This window comes from Mobula birostris, chromosome X (genome assembly GCF_030028105.1).
Source record: "Mobula birostris isolate sMobBir1 chromosome X, sMobBir1.hap1, whole genome shotgun sequence".
In the NCBI taxonomy this organism is placed as follows: domain Eukaryota; kingdom Metazoa; phylum Chordata; class Chondrichthyes; order Myliobatiformes; family Myliobatidae; genus Mobula; species Mobula birostris.
The window spans coordinates 82,976,903-82,998,535 of NC_092402.1; positions in this window are offsets into that span (position 1 = coordinate 82,976,903).

A 21,633-nucleotide genomic window follows, 5' to 3' on the forward strand; every position below is an offset into this window, starting at 1 on the left:
CCTCACCCTTAATAATCGACTCTAACATCTTTCCAACCACTGAGATCAGGCTAATTGGCCTGTAGTTTCCTTTCTTCTGAGTATCTCCCTTCTTGAAGAGTGGAGTGATCTTTGCAATTTTTCATTCTTCAGTAACCATTCCAGAATCTAGTGATTCTTGAAAGTTCATTAATAATGCTTCCACAATATCTACAGCCACTTCTCCAAAACTCAGGGATGTACACCATCTGGTCCAGGTGACTTATCTACTTTCAGACCTTTCAGTTTCCCAAGAACCTTCTCCATAGAAACATAGAAACATAGAAAATAGGTGCAGGAGTAGGCCATTCGGCCCTTCGAGCCTGCACCGCCATTTATTATGATCATGGCTGATCATCCAACTCAGAACCCCGCCCCAGCCTTCCCTCCATACCCCCTGATCCCCGTAGCCACAAGGGCCATATCTAACTCCCTCTTAAATATAGCCAATGTACTGGCCTCAACTGCTTCCTGTGGCAGAGAATTCCACAGATTCACCACTCTCTGTGTGAAGAAGTTTTTCCTAATCTCGGTCCTAAAAGGCTTCCCCTTTATCCTCAAACTGTGACCCCTCTTTCTGGACTTCCCCAACATCGGGAACAATCTTCCTGCATCTAGCCTGTCCAATCCCTTTAGGATCTTATACGTTTCAATCAGATCCCCCCTCAATCTTCTAAATTCCAACGAGTACAAGCCCAGTTCATCCAGTCTTTCTTCATATGAAAGTCCTGCCATCCCAGGAATCAATCTGGTGAACCTTCTTTGTACTCCCTCTATGGCAAGGATGTCTTTCCTCAGATTAGGGGACCAAAACTGCACACAATACTCCAGGTGTGGTCTCACCAAGGCCTTGTACAACTGCAGTAGTACCTCTCTGCTCCTGTACTCAAATCCTCTCGCTATAAATGCCAGCATACCATTCGCCTTTTTCACCGCCTGCTGTACCTGCATGCCCACTTTCAATGACTGGTGTATAATGACACCCAGGTCTCGTTGCACCTCCCCTTTTCCTAATCGGCCACCATTCAGATAATAATCTGTTTTCCTATTTTTGCCACCAAAGTGGATAACTTCACATTTATCCACATTAAATTGCACCTGCCATGAATTTGCCCACTCATCCAACCTATCCAAGTCACTCTGCATCCTCTTAGCATCCTCCTCACAGCTAACACTGCCACCCAACTTCGTGTCATCCGCAAACTTGGAGATGCTGCATTTAATTCCCTCATCCAAGTCATTAATATATATTGTAAACAACTGGGGTCCCAGCACTGAGCCTTGCGGTACCCCACTAGTCACCGCCTGCCATTCTGAAAAGGCCCTGTTTATTCCCACGCTTTGCTTCCTGTCTGCTAACCAATTCTCCATCCACATCAATACCTTACCCCCAATACCGTGTGCTTTAAGTTTGCACACTAATCTCCTGTGTGGGACCTTGTCAAAAGCCTTTTGAAAATCCAAATATACCACATCCACTGGTTCCCCCCTATCCACTCTACTAGTTACATCCTCAAAAAATTCAATGAGATTCGTCAGACATGATTTTCCTTTCATAAATCTATGCTGACTTTGTCCGATGATTTCACCGCTTTCCAAATGTGCTGTTATCACATCTTTGATAACTGACTCCAGCAGTTTCCCCACCACCGACGTTAGGCTAACCGGTCTATAATTCCCCGGTTTATTTAGTAATGGTAACTTCACACACTTCATGACCCCTGACAGCTGGAACTTCCACCATACTGCTAGTGTCTTCCACAGTGAAGACTGATGCAAAATACTTATTCCGTTTGTCCACCATTTCCTTGCACAATACCCAATCCAGAATAGCTGATGCTCCAGCTGCTCTAAAAAAATCTCAATGGTACTCTAGAAAATACACCCTCCTGGAAACCAGCACCAACCTGATTTTTCCAATCTACCTGCGTATGAAGATAGAAACAGGATAATTGGGCAGATTGATGCCTGGCTGAGAAGCTGATGCTAGGGCAGGGCTTTTGGTTCTTAGATCATTGGGATCTCTTCTGCAGGAGGTATAACCCGCAGAAAAGTGACGGGTTGCACTTAAACCCAAAGGGAACCAATATTCTCATGGGCAGGTTTGTTAGACCTACTAGGGAGGGTTAAAACTAATTTGGCAGGGGGGTGAGAACTGAAGTAAAAGACTCAGGATAGGATGGATAGTAAAAAAAAGCAAAGATAACATGCAGTCATACTGTCAGGAAGAGCAGGCAGATGATAGGACATAATTGCAGCCCAGTGTGAGTGTCAGTGCATTAGGGATGCAGAATCAGAAAGGGTAGCAAATACAGTACTCAAAGTGCAACATCTCAATGCACGGAGTATAAGAAATAAGGTGGATGATCTTGTTGCACTATTACAGATTGCCAGGTATGATGTTGTGGCCATCACTGAATCGTGGCTGAAGGATGGTTGTAGTTGGGAGCTGAATGTCCAAGGTTACACATTATATCAGAGGGATAGGAAGGTAGGCAGAGGGGGTGTTGTGGCTTTGTTGGTAAAGAATGGCATCAAATCAGTAGAAAAATGTGACATAGGATCAGAAGATGTTGAATCCTTGTGGGTTGAGTTAAGAAACTGCAAGGGTAAAAGGACGTTGATGGCAGTTATATACAGGCCTCCCAACAGTAGCTGGGATGTGGACAGGAAATAGAAAAGGCGTGTCAAGAGGATAATATGTTGATAGTCATGGGAGATTTTAACATGCAGGTTGATTGGGAAAATCAGGTTGGTAATGGATCTCAAGAGAAAGATTTTGTTGAATGTCTAAGAGATGGATTTTTAGAACAGTTTGTCGTTCAGCCTATTAGGAGATCAGCTATACTGGATTGTGTGTTAGTAATGAACCAGAGGTGGTTAGGGAGCTTAAGGTCAAAGAACTCTGAAGAGGCAGTGATCAAGATATGATTGAGTTCAACTTGAAATTTGATAGGAAATTTGATACTTGATGTACGGGGTGTCTCGAGGCGACTCGTGTAGCAGCAGAATTCTCAATGGATACGATTGAATATTCTTGTTTCAGCCTGAAACAGCTAAAAAACACAACTGCTTTCAAAGTCAGCACAGACAACAAAGATGTCTTAATGTGTTTAAACGAACTATCACTGCGTAAAACTGACGGAAATAATGCTGATAGTGGACGGACTCCTCACCGGATTCCACACAGGAAATGTAGCTGCAGGTCAGGGATACAAGTGTGTTTAAGGAAACGGGGTTTTAAACTCCCTATACCAACCACATTGCTGGCAAACATGCAGTCTCTGGTGAATAAAATCGATAATCTTAGAGCTAGGGTGCTGAATCAGAGGGACATTAAGACCACGTGTGTCCTTTGTTTCATGGAATCCTGGTTAACCCCTTCTGTACCAAATGCAGCGATTCAGATGGACCGGTTTACTGTACACTGGCAGGATACATCTCTAGATCTCTCCAAAGCAGAGATGGAGGAGTATGCCTCATGATCAACTCTTCTTGGTGCACAAATATATCAGTGCTGTCCCAATTCTGCTCACCAGACCTGGAATATCTAGCAGTAAAGTGCCGTCCTTTTTACCTACCACAGGAGTTCTCCGGGGTCATTTTGGTAGCAGTTTACATTCCACCTCAGGCCAATGTCAATCAGGCTTTAGATGACCTGAGCAATGGGATCAACATGCACGAAACAGCGCACCCGAACACTTTCACCATCGTTTTGGGGGATTTCAACCCGTCATCCTGGAGCACCCATCTCATTTGGGTAGAGTACGCCCACAACTCCCCGGTCAGCATCGCCACAAGAATGTCTCCCTTCGAATGCTCCCTCGGTTACCAACTCCCTCTGTTTCCTGCCCATGAAGATAACATTGTTGTGCCTTCTGTTCAGGCCCATCTCCGCCAGTGCCGCAATGTCTGGGAAGACACACGCGTGGCCCTGCTCCGCTCAGCCGACCGCAACCAGAGGATTGCCAATCGCCATTGGATTCCTGCACCAAATTATCGGCCTGGGCGGAAGGTTTGGCTCTCTTCTGAAGACATTCCCTTCAAGAATGAACCCAGGAAACTCGCTACTCGCTATCTGGGACCATTCGAGATTGAGAGTGTCATCAACCCCTCAGTGGTCAGACTCAAACTGCCCGGATCCATGAACATTCATTCCACATTCCACGTCTCCCAACTGAAACCTGTATCTGTCAGCCCTTTGTGCCTCCTGCCGAAACCCCTCTACCCGCCCAGATCATTGATGACCACCCAGCGTACACCGTCTGGTGAATACTGGATGTGCGCCGCCAAGACAGGGGCCTCCAGTACCTGATCGATTGGGAGGGATACGGCCCGGAGGAACACTCCTGGATTCCCCACTCCTTCATCTTGGACCCTTCCCCCCTCCATGAATTGAATTCAATTTCCATTGAGCAATCCGGACAAGCCTGGTGGTTCGCCTGGAGGCTCCCGTTGTGGGGGTGGGGGGGGGTGTATTGTCACAGTCCTGATCGTTTATTTCCTAGTTTCCTCTAATTTCCTTTGATTGTGCTATGGTTCCGACCGTTAATTTCCCAATTGCTTCTAATTTTCTTTGATGACAGCACACCTGATTTCCATCAGGACCTACAGTATAAGAACCCTGGCGTTACAAACCCTAGTTGCCAGATCGTTGATCTTTTTCCTGTGTGATAACTAACGTTTCCCGACAGCTTAGAACCGTTTGTTCTAAGTTTGGCTCCAGTTTCAAGGTTTACCTATGAGACTCCCTCTCTCTGTGTCAAGGCTCCGTATCAGGGCAACGTGTCAAGATCCCTTTTTGCTGTTTGGCGTTTACGCCCGTGTAAGCATCATAACTCAATCTCCGTGCCTGTGTCCTGCACTTGGGTTCCTCTCATTCGCCACGTTTCATTGCAACACTATGTGGCTAGGCGTAATTCAAATACCATCTATAAATTTGCTGATGATACAACCATTGTTGGTAGAATCTCAGGTGGTGACGAGAGGGCATACAGGAGTGAGATACGCCAACTAGTGGAGTGGTGTCACAGCAACAACCTGGCACTCAACGTCAGTAAGACGAAAGAGCTGATTGTGGACTTCAGGAAGGGTAAGATGAAGGAACACATACCAATCCTCATAGAGAGATCAGAAGTGGAGAGAGTGAGCAGCTTCAAGTTCCTGGGTGTCAAGATCTCTGAGGACCTAACCTGGTCCCAACATATCGTTGCAACTATAAGAAAGGTAAGACAGTGGCTATACTTTATTAGGAGTTTGAAGAGATTTGGCATGTCAACAAATACACTCAAAAACTTCTATAGATGTACTGTGGAGAGCATTCTGACAGGCTGCATGTCTGTCTGGTATGGGGGTGGGGACGCTACTGCACAGGACTGAAAGAAGTTGTAAATCTAGTCAGCTCCATCTTGGGTACTAGCCTACAAAGTACCCAGGACATCTTCAGGGAGTGGTGTCTCAGAAAGGCAGCGTTCATTATTAAGGACCTCCAGCACCCAGGGCATGCCCTTTTATCACTGTTACCATCAGGTAGGAGGTACAGAAGCCTGAAGGCACACACTCAGCGATTCAGGAACAGCTTCTTCCCCTCTGCCATCCGATTCCTAAATGGACATTGAATCTTTGGACACTGCCTCACTTTTTAAATATATATTATTTCTGTTTATTGCACGGTTTTTAATCTATTCAATATGCGTATACTATAATTGATTTATTTATTTATTATTATTATTATTATTTTATTTTTTTCCTTCTATGTTATGTATTGTATTGAACTGCTGCTGCTAAGTTAACACAGTTCATGACACTTGCCGGTGATAATGAGCGTTCTGACAGGCTGCATCACTGTCTGGTATTGGGGGAGGGGGAGCGAGAATTACTGTAATTGATTTACTTACTTATTTTTTTCTACTGTTGCATTGAACTTCTGCTAAGTTAACAATTTTCATGACACATACCAATGATAATAAACCTGATTCTGATTCTGACTACTTTCTGCACCACTATTCTTGACAATTTTTAATATATTGGATGACTGCCTCACTGACAAGTTTGGTGATTAAGACTTAGGAGCTGGGGTGGGGGGAGAATTCGGCCACTCAACCAATCAAGTCAGCTTCACTGTGGCTGATTTATTTTCCCTCTCAAACCCATTCCTCTGCCTTCTCCTTGTAACCTTTGACACCCTGTCTAACCAAGAACCTATCAATCTCTGCTTTAAATATATTCAATGACCATAAGTCTTATGGTTGTCTTGAAATCAGTGCCTTCTAAAGAAGATCCTTAAATAGGTGTGCAGCTAATGAGTAAAGGTTATAGAGTACACGATCGTAATTTTTGAGCTTTTCTAGAAATCCAGATTTATTATGTATGTGTTTCTTCTGAACATCTTTTGAGGAGGGCCCAGAATAGCTATGTATTAATAATATCTTTCTGGGCTGGGAAATTACTGAGTTATGCCTATATCCTTCACTTAGCCACTGTCTTCACACTTCTCACCTACAGTGCACCATTTCCACCCACTGATTTCGGTCATTGGACAGGACTCATATTGTTTCCCCTTGTCTTTATTGGACATGGCAGGCAGTAAATATAATAGGGGTTGTTTCCTTTGACCTCACAAGAGTTTTATAGCTGTTTCACCTCAGTGCCTTTGGAGCCTTCCAAGCACTGCATGGTGGAATGGTGGTCCTCCCGTCCTCCTGCTCATTATTGCACTGGATAGCTTGCTGAACCAAATGCCACCACTTTCTCCACAGAAGGAACTCAGAAACCTGGCAATGATTTTACCACTAAGCTGAAAGCCACATGCTCACTAATTGCTCTTATTTTCACCACCAGATGTAAATTTAAGATAATTTCCAAAAAAAAGTAGAATTTGTTTTCTTATTAAATATGGTGAACTGTTGTGATAGGAATGTGCAGCGTGAAAAAGTGGTAGAATCCAACTTGGTGTTAACAGAAGGGAGTTGAATACCTGGAATACAGACCTGGGGAAGAGCAGTCAATTAGGGCAGTACTTTCTGTTCTACAGTATAGGTGAGATGGACCCAGTGGCCTCTCCTCTGCTGTGGGATTCTGTGAATCCATATCTTGCTTCTGCTTATAGCAGAAACTGACTATAGTTTCAAAAACCTCCTAATGTTTATAAGACCATAAACTATAAGATATAGAAACAGAATTAGGCCATTTTGCCCTTCATGTCTTCTCTGCCATTTCATCATTTCTGTTACAATTTTCCTCCCAACCCCAATCTCCTGCCTTCTCCCCGTTTCCCTTCATGTCCTGACCGATCAGGAATCTTACTTTATACTTTATTACTTTGTTACTTTATACTTTATTGTCGCTAAACAATTGATACTAGAACGTACAATCAACACAGCGATATTTGATTCTGCACTTCCCGCTCCCTGGATTACAAATCGATAGTAAATATTAAAAATTTAAATTATAAATCATAAATAGAAAATAGAAAAATGGAAAGTAAGGTAGTGCAATAAAACCGAGAGGCAGGTCTTGATATTTGGATGGTACGGCCCAGATCCGGGTCAGGATCCGTTCAGCAGTCTTATCACAGTTGGAAAGAAGCTGTTCCCAAATCTGGCCGTACGAGTCTTCAAGCTCCTGAACCTTCTCCCGGAGGGAAGAGAGACGAAAAGTGTGTTGGCTGGGTGGATCGTGTCCTTGATTATCCTGGCAGCACTGCTCTAACAGCGTGCGGTGTAAAGTGAGTCCAAGGACGGAAGATTGATTTGTGTGATGTGCTGCGCCGTGTCCACGATCTTCTGCAGCTTCTTTCGGTCTTGGACAGGACAACTTCCATACCAGGTTGTGATGCACCCTAGAAGAATGCTTTCTACGGTGCATCTATAAAAATTAGTTAGGGCTTTAGGGGACAGGCCAAATTTCTTTAGTTTTCTCAGGAAGTAAAGGCGCTGGTGGGCCTTCTTGGCAGTGAACTCTGCTTGGTTGGACCAAGTCAGGTCACTTGTGATATTGACCCCGAGGAACTTAAAGCTTTTGACCTGTTCCACTTGTGCACCACCGATGTAAATGGGGTCGTGCAGTCCGCTACTCCTTCTGAAGTCAACAACTAATTCCTTCAATCTATCAATCTCAGCCTTAAATGTTCATAAAGATTTGGCTTCCACAGCTGCCTGTGGCAAAGAATTCCACAGATCCACCACTCTCTCACTCAAGAAATTCCTCCTTATCTCTGTTCTAAAAGGATGCCCCTCTATTCTGAGGCTCTGTCCTCCCAGTCTTAGACACCTCCACCATTGGAAATACACATTTCAAATTTCAATAGGCTTCAATGAGGTCACCTCTTATTCTTCTGAATTCCAGTGTGTAGAGACCCAAAGGCATCAAATGTTCCTCAGATGACAAACCATTCAATCCCGGAATCATTTTCGTGAACCTTCTTTGAATCCTCTCCAATGTCAGCACATCCCTTCTTAGATAAGGGGCCCAAACCTGCTCACAGTACTCCATGTGAGGCCTCACCAGTGCTTTATAAAGCCTCAACATTACATCCTTGCTTTTATATTCTATTCCTCCTGAAATGAGTGCTAACATTGTATTTGCCTTCCTCACCACAGACTCAACCTGTAAATTAACTTTTAGGAAATCCTGCACAAGGACTCAAAAGTCCTTTTGCACCTCAGAGTTTTCAATTTTCTCTCCATTCAGAAAAGAGTATACCCTTTCATTTCACAAATAAGAGAAAATCTGCAGATGCTACAAATCATAAGAACATAAGAAATAGGAGCAGGAGTCGGCCATCTGGCCTGTCGAGCCTGCCCCACCAATCAATAAGATCATGGCTGATCTGGCCATGGACTCATCTCCACTTACTGCCTTTCCCCCATAACCCTTAATTCCCTTACTATGCAAAAATCTATCCAACCTTGTCTTAAATATATTTACTGAGGTAGCCTCCACTGCTTCACTGGGCAGAGAATTCCACAGATTCACCACTCTCTGGGAAAAGCAGTTCCTCCTCATCCCCACCCTAAATCTACTCCACCAAATGTTGAGGCTATGTCCCCTAGTTCTAGTCTCACCTACCAGTGGAAACAGCTTTTCTGCCTCTATATTATCTATCCCTTTCATAATCCAAGTAAGACACACAAAATGCTGGAGGAACTCAGCAGGCCAGGCAGCATCTATGGAAAAGAGTACAGTTGACGTTTCAGGCAGAGGCCCTTCAGCAGGACTGGAGGAAAAAAAAAGATGAGGAGTAGAGTTAAAAGATGAGGAGGGGGCAGAGAAACACAAGATGAAAGGTGAAACTGGGAGGGGGAGGGATGAAGGAAAAAGCTGGGAAGCTGATCGGTGAAAGAGATACAGGGCTGGAGAAGGGGAAGTCTGATAGGAGAGGACAGAAGGCCATGGAAGAAAGACAAGGGGGAGGAGCACCAGAGGGAGGCTATGGGCAGGCAAGGAGATAAGGTGAGAGAGGGAAAAGAGGATGGGGAGTGGTGAAGGGGGAAAGGCATTACCGGAAGTTCAAGAAATTGATATTTATACCATCATGTTGGAGGCTACCCAGACGGAATATAAGGTGTTGTTCCTCCAACCTGAGTGTGGCCTCAACATGACAGTAGAGGAGGCTGTGGATAGATATTTTGTAATGGGAATGGGAAGTACCCTTTTATTTCTTCTAGCAAAGTGCATGACCATACAACTTCCCAAAAGTGTATTCCATCTGCCACTTCTTTGCCCATTCTCTTCTTTTAATATTCCAATCAAACTGATGTTTCAATGCTCCAACTTTTGTTAGGAGACGAACCATTTTTTGAAATCAAAATATATTTATCATGCAGAGAAATTGATGGCATTATCGTGTATGTTGGAGTACAATTAACACATTGTTAATTTGCTGTTTTAAAAATTGTTCATACAATTGTCTGTTGCTGTTTGGCTACAAACTGAAATTCTATAAGATAGCAAACAACAGGAATTTTGCAGATGCTGGAATTTCAAGCAACACACATCAAAGTTGCTGGTGAATGCAGCAGGCCAGGCAGCATCTCTAGGAAGAGGTGCAGTCGACGTTTCGGGCCGAGACCCTTCGTCAGGACCCCGGTCTCGGCCTGAAATGTCAACTGTATCTCTTCCTAGAGATGCTGCCTGCCCTGCTGCGTTCACCAGCAACTTTGATGTGTGTTGCTTGCATAAGATAGCATCAGTTGTATCAGATAGCATGATGCCGCTGGTTAATATAATTTGCCTGAATGAAATTTTCTGAAATCACATGACTGGAATCAAAAGCATCTCTCAAAGTGCCAAGCAAGGATGAACAATGCTACAGCACAAACATGGTGATGCAAAACTATTAGCTCAAGAGATGATCCTCTCACTTGATAAACTCAATTAAAGACAACAAAAGTTACCAAGTTTATAATTCATCCTTATGATCTGAAAGAAAGGGCTATAGGAGCCTTCCTAAAAGTGCCTGGCTCTGGAATAACAGCACAATTACTGCTGTTTCACTAGTCATTATCTTGTCAAAGGCTGATTTAAAACTCGACACACTGCTGAGTTTTGTCTGCATCTACATGCGGCCAGGAGCCATAATTCATGGCAGATTACTCTGCCTGTGCGCTGCTGGGCTGGCGGCCAATTCTCGGCCCTGGTTGCTCTTATTAACCCCTTTGGAGCAGTCACCGAGACTCAATATCCTCGACTACTTGCATCAGTGAATGTATCTTCCTCTGCACATCCACACAAACTGTGTCATGTCATGGAAGTGGGAATTGTCTAAATCAAACATAAATATGTTTTATTATTTTATTTCAACATGGTTTAATAGATATTGTCTATATATGCAACAGTGACTTATTAGTAGAGTTCTGGCTTCCGAGTCTGAAAGTTATGGGTTCAAGTCTCAATCTCCAAACCAGTATTGAGAGTGTACGACATCATTGTCACCTATTCTTTTTTTGGTTAAACTCTCAAGAAAATGTAAAAGATCCTGTAAAAGTATTTATAGACGTATAGAGAGAGCTGCTGTTGATACCAAAAACATTGTTTATCCCTCAAGCGAAATCAGTAAAATGGTGATTTAGTCATTCTCACAGTTCTGTTTGTGGGATGTTGCTGGTTACAAGGTGCCTCCCAAATTACAAGAGTGACCACACGTTAAAATGTACTTAATTGACTGAAGAATGCTTTGGGAATTCATGACAGGCATGCAGTCAGAGTCCTGGGAAAGCAGAGAGAGCCAGGAGGCAACACTGCCACATTGTCAGCAGGATTAGAAGCAGGGTGTGGTATACCTGGAGGAACACTGAAAATAAACTGAACGATCACTAAGTGGTGGTGAAGATGTTTATTGCTTGATAAATTTAGGCTGAACTTGCATGCTTCACTTTGAACTTGCAGAGGGATCCATAAATGTACTTGGATCCTGTCTGAATATTACAAATTAAGCTCCTGTCCAACCTGAAATGCTCCACACAGGACTGAACTGGATCACAAACGTAACCAGGCAAAGCAGAGATCTATGGCATTTTCACAAGTTGTCCACTTCATTTATCACCTTTGGAGCATTCTTTAAGTATATAACCAATAAATTTGACCCTATTGAGACTTGGATGCAAGTGCAGTTTTCAGGTGGGGCTTCATGCCAGAAGCCAGTATCCTTGACAGCTTGTTTGTTATCAAATCAGGAAAATGTTACTTGTACTGCATGTTACCTTGCTTTGAATGCCGGCCTTCTCTTTTATCAATCAGAGCTGCATGTAACTTCAGCCAGCCTGGCACCTTTCCTTTTTGCCTTCCTTACTGGCTTTATCCTGACAAGAATCTAAACATTTTCTTGAACGCATTGGGGATTTAGTTTCAACTCTCCCAGGCTCTCTGATTATCAGGCTATCTTATGTTTTACATACCTGACTTTGGTTACATTTTCTACGATTTTTGTATCTTCAAAAGTGAAAGATTACATGTTTATCTGACCTCAATTAAAGACTTTGCCAATCTGATAAGGTAGCATTTATTAGATCTTGTATTTCAAGTGAAAATGTTGGATTCTGGCAGTTTTGCTAATTGCCAGATTGGCAGCATCAAGCTATGGACTGTTCACACTTAACTTTCTGGACTAAGTGCTCTTTGGCCCTGTAACAAATATAATACCAAAACTGTCTAGCTCAAACTGGGAAGACAACCACCAAAATCAACATTACTGCCAACATTATTCCAAATGAGGCCTTACCAATGCTTTATAAAGTCTCAACATTACATTTTATAGTCTCGTCGTCTTGAAATGAATGCTATTATCATATTTTCCTTCCTCACCACAGATTCAACCTGCGAATTAACCTTTAGGGAATCTTGCACAAGGATTTCCAAGTCCCTTTGTGCCTCAGGTTTTTTATTCTCTCCATTTAGAAAATAGTTAACCCTTTCATTTCTTGTACATGACCATACAATTCCGGACACTGTATTCCATCTGCCATTTATTTTTTCATTCTCCAAATCTGTCGAAGTCTTTCTGTAGCCTCAATACTTCTTCAAAACTACCTTCCCCTCCACGTATCTTCAAATCATCTGCAAACTTGCAACAAAACCATCAATTCCATCATTCAGATCATTAACATATAACGTAAAAAGAGCCTGCCCCAACACTGACCCCTGTTGTGGAACACCACTAGTCACCGGCAGCCAGTCAGAAAAGGCTCCCTTTATTCCCACTCTGTTCCTCCTGTCAATCAACCACTGATTATCAGCCTACATGCCAAACTGTAACTGTCATACACATTCATCTGGCTTATTCCATATACTATGCCATGCGGCATCAAGTACACACAATGGTCATTTAAACTACATATATATCCCCGACACAGTAAGAAAAAACAGAAATTTAACAGAAACTTACCCAAATAACTTACCCAGAGTGAACGCCTCTTCCAAGCCAAAGCCACCTTTGAGTCAAAGCCTGACCCTCTCACTCTCACTCTCACCACTGGCCCACTTCCAACAATAGCTGCTCCGCTTGTTCCCTCTCCACTTTTCTTTACTCTTCTCTGTGCTGCTCCTGCCGCTGACTGGGCTGCTGGAATGTCCACAAAGCTCTCTTTATGTACAGGGCATTTTTATGTTCTTATTTTAGTGACAGCAACAAATCCAAAACTACTCCTGTCCCAGGTTTGATTCCTTTCAGCAGATAAAAACCTTCTTGCCCAATTTAATGCCAATGAATTTAATTTTTGAAATGCCAATCCTGATGTCTCTGTCTTTCTCAGATAACCATATCAGTTGGATATGGTCCAATTGCCTCATCATCTTTAAAAGCACCATCATATCTACTTAGTGTTCACATAAATAAAATCTTGAATTTAAATAAGTTTAGAATAGAAAAGTGGTTTATAATGCAGGTTCAATTTTTGTCACTGTTGCTGCACCTCTAATCCTTGGCAAGTCTCCTCACAACTAAAAGTTCAAAAAGCAAAGCTTAAAAAAATTAGAGGTGCTGCTAACTTGGATGAATCTTGATAAACCAGGCATATTGTGTTTGAGTTCCTACTACAAAATAATTGATTTGTGTAAGAGATCCAAGGCACCGCACACTACTTATCAACCTTATACACTCCAAAATTCTGCTTGATGCATTGGATCATTATGGCACGTTAGAAGAATAGCCATTTATGTTTGTGGCTGGGGTAGTTTGACTCTGGATTCCAGGAAGAGCATTGACATTAGTGTTGAGGACCTTGCCGCTGAGCTTCAGGAGCACACAGTGATGGAACCTGCCCTCTTCATCAGCCCCTCCTGTCTCATCTGTGGAAAAGCCTGTGGTTCCCATACTGGGTTCATCAGCCAAATCAAAATCCCATAGAACCAATGTGGAAGCAAGTCACTCTCAGTCCTCAACACAAGAAAATTTGCAGATGCTGGAAATCCAAGCAACACGCACAAAATGCTGAAGGAACTCAGCAGGTCAGGCAGCATCTACGGAAAAAAGTAGAGTTGACATTTCGGGCTGAGACCCTTCAGGGCTGGAAAAGAAGGTGAGGTCAGAGCAAGAAGGTGCAGTGAGGGCAGGAAGAAGTACAAGGAGGTAGGTGAAAGGTGAAACCAAGAGGGGAGAGGGGTGAAGTAAAAAGCTGGGAAGCTGATTGGTGAAAGAGGTAAAGGTTTGGAGAAGGGAGGATCTGATTGGAGAGGATGGAAGACCCCAGAAGAAGGGGAAGGGGGAGGAGCACCAGAGGGAGATGATGGGCAGGTAAGGAGATAAGGTGAGAGAGTAAAACGGGAATGGTGAATGATGAAGGAGAAAGGTGGGGGGGCATTACCAAGAGTTTGAGAAATAATTGTTCATGCCATCAGATTGGAGGCTACCCAGATGGAATATAAGGCGTTGCTTCTCCAACCTGAGTGTGGCCTCATTGCAACAGTAGAGGAGGCCATGGACTGACATGTTGGAATGGGAAGAGAATTGAAATGGGTGGCCACTGGGAGATCCTGCTTTTTTCTGGCAGATGGAGCATAGGCGCTCAGTGAAGCAGTCTCCCAATTTATGTCGGGTCTCACCAATATCCAGGAGGACACACCAGGAGCACCAGATACAGTAGATGACCCCAACAAGCTCACAGATGTCACCTCACCTAGAAAGACTGTTTGGGGCCATCTCCCACTATTTGCTGGTAATCAACTAATCCCACTATTTGTTTGTAATCAACTTCACCATAACATCCCATCCCCTGTACTCAATACATTGATTTATGAAGACCAATGTGCCAAAAGCTTTCTTTATGACCCTATCTACCAGTGACACCACTTTCAATGAATTATGGACCTGTATTTCCCAGATCCCTTTGTTCTACCACACTCCTTAGTGCCCTACTATGCCCTACTATTCACTATGTAAGACCTACCCTGTTTAGTCCTCCTAAAGTGTCACACCTACACTTGTCTGCATTAAATTCCATCTGCCACTTTTCAACCCATTTTTCCATCTGGTCCAGATCCCACTGCAATTTTTGATAGTCTTCCTCACTGTCCACTACACCCCTAATCTTGGTGTCATCCACAAATTTGCTGATCTAGTTAAGAACATTATCATCTAGATTGTTGACATAGATGACAAACAACATTTTGGTTCAGGCAGCATCTATGGAGGGAAACAAATAACCAATGTTTCAGGCCAAGACCCCTCCTCAGGACTGGAAAGAAAAAGGGCAGAAGCCAAAATTAGAGGGGGTAAGCAGAAAAGCATGAACTAGCAGGTGATAGGGAGAAGGAAGGAAGGGGGGAGCGGAGGGGAATGTAAGAATCTAGCAGGTGATAGGTGGAAGAGACAGAGGGCTGAAGAAGAAAGAATCCAATAGACTGTAGACTATGGAATAAAGGGAAGGAGATGGGGAACCAAAGGAAGGTGAGGGAAATGAGCAGGTGTCATGAGGGTGGGGGAGAGCAAAGAGAAGGGGTATACTGGCCAGATACTATAACCACAGACTCTGTAGCAAAATCTGGGCACCCTCGCAGGCGGGAAGCTGAAAGGGGTTAGCAGTCATGCTGGTGAATATGCACATTCCAGCAAATTAGTTTTTCTTCGTAATTGTATATAAATTCTTTTCTTTCGTTTCAGTCTTGTTGAGTCTTGATCGAAGCACAGTGACAGCAATGCTCCCTGCTTACCGTAGCCCACATTCCAGGAAAGAAGATTACAGTTCAGGTTGACGCTGGGAAGGGGTGGTATTAAGTTACTGCTTTTGAGCCGCAGTGACGCTGTTGGATTTTTAGTTTGAGAGCTTTTAGTTCGCAACCCTGTTGGCTAGCATTTATTATTTTCTGCTACTCTTACTAAAATTCAGTAAACTGCTCATTCCATGTCTGTGTCTATTCCTCTGCACTTGGAGCATCACCAAACACATTGTCATCAGAGGGATAGGGGAATGCAAAGAAAGTTAGAGAAATCAATATTGAAGCCTGTGTTCTGCTTGACAAACCCTTTTAGTGTTTTTGAGGTGTTTATAAAGTTAGTGAACAGCAAATACGTTAGATAAGGAATATATGAAGTTTCAAATGGCTATTAACAAGTGACATAGTTGTAATAAATTCGATGTGGTTGACTGGGAGACAGAAAGGAAGAATTAAAGGTTGTTTCTTAGAGTATCTGGAAGTTGATAGAGGTGTCTCTTTTCAGGATACAACTGGTCAGAGAGACGCTTAGTTCTGCAGTTGATGGAATATTGCATGGAATTGTGGTTGCCACGTACTGTGGGAAGAGTAAACATGGCTCAGCAAAGATTTAGTGAGTTACTGGGAATGCAAAAGGAATGAATAATTTAGAAATTTTGAAGAATTAGGTTGTTGTTCGTATTAGAACAGGAGCAACAATGGAACATTCATACTGTGTCCTTAAGCATCCAATGTTCTTCACAGGAGATTTAGCAGGAAAATTCATTTCTTTCAGGGATGGGGAACAGTTGCTTTGTTGGTGTTTTACTATCACACATTATAACTGCCACTAGAGGGATCCTTTATTATTTGCTGACAATTCTGTCAAATGAAAACTTAACTGAGATTAAAATTTACAATAATTCAACCCAAGTTGAAATTTATCACAAGAAAAATTTATTAATCACTTCATTTAAATTAAGAGGAATAAGCCATCCCTCAGGACTGCTGACAAATGGCTTGGTACTGATTTAATTGTTCTCATCCATCCCACAAGAAGTAGGGGTATTATAAACATTATCATCAGGTGACCACACTGGAATCAGCAGCATGAGCTTACTGCAGCTAATAGAATTATTTTTTAAATCTGATTTTCCATCAAGCATTTTTAGCCAAGGGATAAAATGTAAAGTGATCATCGTGAATCACTGACTCCCAGATTGCTGCAATGTATGTTTTGAATATCACTAACACAGTATGGATCTTTAAGCCACTCCTATAGCCACTCTCTATTCTTTAACCTCATCAGCTACTAAAGGTAATTTGACATCACCTTTCCCTCACTCCACTGGTGACATTTGGAGCCGTCTCAGGAATCATGGATTTTCTAAGGCCTAAAGGAACAAATCTTCATGTAAGACCCATTTAATAGTGTGAGAATTTGGGGTTTTGATCTTAATTTAATTTCCTAGCAGTAAGACATCCATTGGCCAGCCATACCAGTCAATGCTATTCACAAAGTGCTGACAGAGTCTATAGGCCTTGCCAGTTTTCCTCCACACATTTTTTCCACTAGATTTATTACCTAATCCCATTTATGTAAACCTCAGAGTAAAGACAACAAATCCTGGAAATGTCTTGACAGCTCTTTGAAAGTTAATATTGAATCATCTTCCAAATTCTCGTTTTCTCTTTCATCGAACTATAAAGAGATACAGCACAGTAGCAGGTCCTTCAGACAACCATCGAGCATTCATTTACACTATTTTATTCTTCCCACATTTCTTTCAATCCCCCCCTACTCTCCCACTCAACCACACACAAGGGGCAATTTTCAGTAACCTAGCAACATGCATATCTTTGGAATCTGTGAAGAAACCCATGTGGTTTAAAGGAGAACAAGATAGAACCTGCGACTCTGGAGTTGAAAGGCATGGTTCTCCTGGCTGCGCCACTGAGTCATAGAGAAGTACAGCACAGAAACAGGCCCTTTGACCTATCTAGTCCATGCTGAAACCATTTAAACTGCCTACTCCCATTGACCTGCACTGGGACTATAGTCTTCCATATCCTGACTGTCCATGTACCTATCTAAACTTCTCATAAACATTGAAATCAAGCTTGCACGGACCACTTGTGCTGGCAGCTTATTCCACACTCTCATCATCCTCTGAGTGAAGATAGTTCCCCTCATTTTCCCCTTAAACTTCTCACCTTTCACCCTTAAGCCATGACCTCTAGTTGTAGTCCCACCTAACCTCAGTGCATTTACCCTATCTATATTCCTCATAATTTTGTATACCTCTATCAAATCTCCTCTCAATCTTCTACGTTCTAAAGAATAACAGTCCAAACTTATTCAATCTTTCCTTATAACTCAGGTCCTCCAGACCCGGAAACATCCTTGTAAATTTTCTCTGCACTCTTTCAACCTTGTACATGACCAAAACTGTACACAATACTCCAAATTAGGCCTCACCAGTGTCTCATACAACCTCAACATAACATTCCATCTCCTGTACTCAATACTTTGATTTATGAAGATCAATGTACCAAAAACTTTCTTTATGACCCTATCCACCTGTGACATCACTTTCAATGAATTCTGGACCTGTATTCCCAGATCCCTCTGTTCCACCACACTCCTCAGTGCCCTACCATTCACTGTGTAAGACCTACCCTGGTTGGTCCTACCAAAGTGCAGCAACTTACACTTGTCTGCATTAAATTCCATCTGCCATTTTTCAGCCCATTTTCCCAGCTGATGCAGATCCTTCTGCAAGCCATGATAGTCTTCCTTATTGTCCACTACACCACAATCTTGGTGTCAACTGCAAATTTGCTGATCCAGTTAACCACATTACCATCCAGATCATTGATATAGATGACAAACAGCAAAGAACCTAGCACCGATCCCTGCAGCACTCCACTAGTCACAGGCCTCCAGTCAGAGAGGTAACTATCTACTACCAATCTCTGGCTTCTTCTACAAAGCCAATGTCTAATCCAATTTACTACCTCATCCTGCATGCCGAGCGACTGAACCTTCCTGACTAGCCTCCCATGCATGACCTTGTCAAATGCCTTGCTAAAGTCCATGGAGCCAACATCAACCACCCTGCCTTCATCCACTTCAGTGGTAACTTCCTTGAAAAACTCTATAAGATTGGTTAGACATGACCTACCACACTCAAAGCCATGCTGACTATCCTTAATCAGTCCACGTCTATCCAAATACTTATATATCCAGTCTCTTAAGGTACCTTCCAATCACTGGTGTCACAACTGATGTCATACTCAACGGCCTATAATATCCTGGTTTATGTTTAGAGCCTTTTTTAAACAGAAGAACAACTCGGTTATCCTCCAATCCTCTGATACCTCTCCCACATCTCCTCCATTTCCCACACTTTGGCCCTCACCCCAAAAAGATTTAAATATCTTTGCTCTTGCCCTGACAATTTCTGCACTTGCCTCCCGTAGGTTCCAATCAGACACCCTATCAAGCCCCGGGAATTTATCCACCCTGATTTGTCTCATGGTAGCAAACACCTCTTCCTCTGTAATCTCCACAGGGTCCATGAAGTTGATCCCACTTTACCTCACTTCTATAGACTCTGTCTAAAAGTCACCTCCTTATTTCTCTTAACTGTGGCCTCAATATCTCTTGAAAACCAAAGGTCCTTACACTTGTAATCTTTACATAAGAACATAAGAAATAGGAGCAGGAGTCGGCCATCCAGCCCATCGAGCCTGCCCCGCCATTCAATAAGATCATGGCTGATCTGTCCGTAAACTCAACTCGATTTACCTGCCTTTTCCCCATAACCCTTAATTCTCTTACTATGTAAAATACCTATCAAAAAAAGCTAAAGTTAAAATCTGTTCCGAGCCTTGTAGCCCATCAGGCTGGTGCTTATGCCGGTTTCCGTGGCATGAAGCAACTGAGAGTACGAGACTCCCCACTGGATAGGACGCCAATCTATCGCAAGGTTAATCCCCAGCATTTGCCGGTACCCATTTTCAGCTGGGTGGACTGGAGCAGTGTGTGTTTTCCTACTTTCCTACTTCCATCTTCTCTATCCCTTTCAAAATTTTGTATGTTTCTATAAGATCCCCTCTCATTCTTCTGAACTCCAGAGAGTGTAGTCCCAGGTGACTCAATCTCTCCTCATAGGTTTACCCCTTCATCCCTGGAATCAACCTGGTGAACCTCCTCTGCACTGTCTCCAAAGCCGGTATATCCTTCCTCAAGTATGGAGGCCAGAACTGCACACAGTACTCCAGGTGCGGCCTCACCAGTACCCTGTGTAGTTGCAGCATGACCCCCCTGCTCTTGAATTCAATCCCTCTAGCAATGAAGGCCAACATTCTGTTTGCCTTCTTAATAACCTGTTGCACCTGCAAGCCAACTTTTTGCGATTCATGAACAAGTACTCCCAACTCCCTCTGCACAACAGCGTGCTGAAATCTTTCACCATTTAAGTGATAATCTGCTCTTCTATTATTCTTCCAAAATGGATGATCCCGCATTTACCAACGTTGTATTCCATCTGCCAGACCTTGGCCCACTGATTTAACCTATCTAAACACAAAATAATCTGCAAATGCTGGGATCAAAGCAAAACTCACAACGCGCTGGAGGAACTCAGCAGGTCGGGCAGCATCAGTAGAAACGATGAGTCGACGTTTCGGGCCGGAACTCTTCATCAGGACTGTAGGGGGAAGGGGCAGAGGCCCTATAAAGAAGGTGGGGGGAGGGTGGGAAGGAGAAGGCTGGTAGGTTCCAGGTGAAAACCAGTAAGGGGAAAGATAAAGGGATGGGGGAGAGGAAGCAGGGAGGTGATAGGCAGGAAAGGTGAAGAGGGAATAGGGGAAAACACAATGGGTAGTAGAAGGAGGTGGAAACATGAGGGAGGTGATAGGCGGCTGGGGGAGGGGGCAGAGTGACATAGGGATAGGGGAAGGGAGGGAGAGGGAATTACCGGAAGTTGGAGAATTCTATGTTCATACCAAGGAGACTACCTAGACGGTATATGAGGTGTTGCTCCTCCAACCTGAGTTTAGCCTCATCGTGGCCGTAGAGGAGGCCATGTATGGACATATCTGAATGGGAGTGGGAAGCAGAGTTGAAGTGGGTGGCTACTGGGAGATCCTGTCTGTTGTGGCGGACTGAGCAGAGGTGCTCGACGAAGCAATCCCTCAATCTGCGTCGGGTCTCACCGATGTAGAGGAGGCTGCACCGGGAGCACCGGATGCAATAGATGACCCCAGCAGACTCACAAGTGAAGTGTTGCCTCACCTGGAAGGACTGTTTGGGGCCCTAAAGAGTGGTGAGAGAGGAGGTATAGGGACAGGTGTAGCACTTATACTTTCAGGGATAAGTGCCGGGTGGGAGATCAGTGGGGAGGGACATGCGGATAAGGGAGTCGCGGAGGGACCGATCCCTGCAGAAAGTGGAGAGGGGTGGAGAGGGAAAGATGTGCTTAGTGGTGGGGTCCTGTTGAAGGTGGCGGAAGTTACAGAGGGTAATGTGCTGGATCTGGAGGCTGGTGGGGTGACAGGTGAGGACAAGGGGAACTCTGTCCCTGTTGTGGTGGCGGGAGGATGGGGTAACGGCCGAAGTGCGGGAAATGGAGGAGATGTGGGTGAGGGCATCATTGATGACAGCAGAAGGGAAACCATGATCCTTAAAGAAAGGATATTTGAGATGCCCTGGAACGGAAAGCCTCATCCTTGGAGCAGATGCGGCGGAGACGGAGGAACTGGGAATAGGGAATGGCATTTTTGCATGTGGCGGGGTGGGAAGAGGTATAGTTGAGGTAGTTATGAGAGTCAGTGGGCTTGTAGAAGATGTCAGTGGACAGTCTGTCTCCAGAGAAGGAGACTGAGAGATCGAGAAAGGGGAGAGAAGTGTCCAAGATAGACCAAGTGAATTTGAGGGCTGGATGGAAGGTTAAAGTCGATGAAGTTGATGAGCTCAGCATG